Source organism: Pleuronectes platessa, chromosome 9 (assembly GCF_947347685.1).
Source record: "Pleuronectes platessa chromosome 9, fPlePla1.1, whole genome shotgun sequence".
NCBI lineage: Eukaryota > Metazoa > Chordata > Actinopteri > Pleuronectiformes > Pleuronectidae > Pleuronectes > Pleuronectes platessa.
Window position 1 is genome coordinate 14632595 of NC_070634.1, and position 2484 is coordinate 14635078.

General features: G+C 47.2%; 1 pseudogene; it reads left to right on the forward strand.

Annotated features, from left to right (window-relative positions):
* Positions 1-1168: 1168 nt before the first annotated feature.
* Positions 1169-2484, forward strand: LOC128448169 (claudin-10-like; annotated as a pseudogene).

Sequence of the window (2484 nt, forward strand, 5' to 3'; positions counted from 1 at the left end):
TGACTTTGTCCGAGTCGAGGAGCAGCAGCAGGCGGACGGTCTCGTCTCTGTCCAGCAGCACTAGGAGCGAGACGACGCCGTTCATCAGAAACTCTTTTATCTGAGGAGAAACAAACTGGACAATTCATGAAGCTTTAAATTCAACTGGATGTTTCGTGTGAATAAAAAACAATGAAATCTTGTGTTTTAAAAATAATAAATGTGTTAAATCTTTTATCTGTTTCGCTCAGACGTGTCTCATTATAAAGTTGTTAATCAGTGAAATGAGCAGTGAGGCGGAGGCGTCTCTCTACAATGGAACCTCAGATAGTGAAGGTTCCGTCTCAGATGTGCAAAAGTTGTTTGTTATTCTCTGCTCTGAGGACGCCGGCGAAACGGAAGCAGAGCCGATGAGAAAACGTCATAATGTGGATGTAGCCTGAGTCTCAGGGAACTATCATGGAGGAGGCTGGGTTAGAGACCTATATCACATCCAGCCACCAGTTGGCGATGAAGGCCCTTTGGCTTCACTTGTAGGAGGCGTCCTGTCGTCCATCTTCAAACTGGTTCAAACTGGTCCTCACAGGATGGTTTTCCACGACTCTCCTCCATGCGACTGCTTGTTTATTCATCAACAGAGCGTCGGCTGCTTCTCTTTACAGGAAACTGATCCGTCCACTTTTATCCTTTGAATAACTTCACCAACAAATAACATGTGGCTCAATGCATCTTATCAACTGTTGTCCTCAGACAGGAAACTGGAATGTCGCTGCATCTTTGAAAATAATCAGCAGGAAAAACGATGAAAATAATTATATTCTAATAATAAAATATTTTTAGCCCCTGCTTGATTGTAATTTCTGTATGTTTCACCTTCATCTCACAGAAGAAAATCAGCTTCATGACTTCTCTGCACTCTGGGATCTAAAGAGGAAGGAGCTGAGAGGAGGAGGAGGAGGAGGAGGAAGAGGAGAAGGAGGAGGAGGAGGTTAAATCTGATGGAATGACTTACTCACCTGGGTCAATGGGAACACGAAGGACGCTGAGTTGGCAAAACCTCCTGAAAAGGTAAGAAGAGCTGAACATCCAAAGTGCTGGTGTGACGCCTCCATATCAGCAGGGAGCTCGTCCAGGTCCCTTTGCCTCGCTCACGACTCACAGCTCTCACCACAGGTTGAACTGACTCACAATGACGTACAGGACGGTGGTGATGTACCTGGAGATCGGCTGCTTCGTGTCTAGTCTGTGCGGCTGGATCCTGGTTTGCTCCATGCGGACCTTCTCCGAGTTGGGCAGCATCGTGCTGACCACCTCCAACTACTACTCCAACCTGTGGAAGGACTGCATCTCCAACACCATGGGGGTGTCCGACTGCAAAAACTACCCCTCCATGCTGGGCCTGCCGGGTACGCTCGTCTGAATACTGGTCTCAGTGGGCTGAGCTCTGGTTTAGGGACAAACAAGTCCACAGAGATGTATTTTAGATATATTTAAATAGGAATTACAGTTATATGAAGCTTCAATCACAAGGTCACCGGTCATGTTGCGAATATCAAACTGTAACGTAAGAATCCTGTTATAAGATAAACATTAGTTATAGATAATCCTCCACCTGTCGTCCCTCAGTGTTCCTCCATGCCTGCAGAGCACTGGCGGTCTGCTCCGTCTTCGCCGGCTTCTTCGGAGGCGTCCTCACCCTCGTTGGGATGAAGTGCACTAAGATCGGAGGCTCAGAGATCGCCAACGCCAGAGTGATCTTCGCCGGGGGGATCAAGCACCTGGTGTCAGGTAAGAACCACAGAAGAGTCTGAAGGATCAATGTGTGAAGTGAGTCCAAAGTACAACGTGTGTTCAGGATGCTGAGGGATGATCACCTACTCGTGGACGTGGTTGGCCAACAAAGTCATCAGAGAATACTTGGATCCACATTTCAGAGCTCAGAAGTGAGTACTTTTTGAAGTATTACAACAAATATAACATAATATGAAAGTAGTTCATAAAGAGTGGGATGGGTAAGTTCATGAAAACAAACCCTTAATATTTACCCTGCAGGTTTGAACTGGGAGCTGCCATCTTCATTGGCTGGGGAGGATCTGTGCTCCTGCTTAGTGGAGGCATGGTGCAAAGCTACTTCTCTGGAAAAGAAGGTCTGCCATCAAGGTACAGGGCTATATGTTTATATACAACCTATATAAATACAAATATGCCATTTAGTGTGTGCATATATAATGATATATACACACAAATATATCTATATGTACTTTTATGTGTTATAGTTGGACAACCAGTGATACTGACTATGTTCCCTCTTGTATCTTAACGGCCCCCGAGACCCGGCACGTACGCCACGGCCCGGCCAAGTCCTCCAGACTCTCTCTGGGGCCGCCGCTGTTCTACTAGGGCAGGAAGAGCCGAGAGGCCGGAGCCACGGCGTCGAGTGGGGGCCGCACCTTCAGCAGTCCCTCAGGAAGTCCTGAGCTCACAGAGGGACCTGAAGGTCGTTGA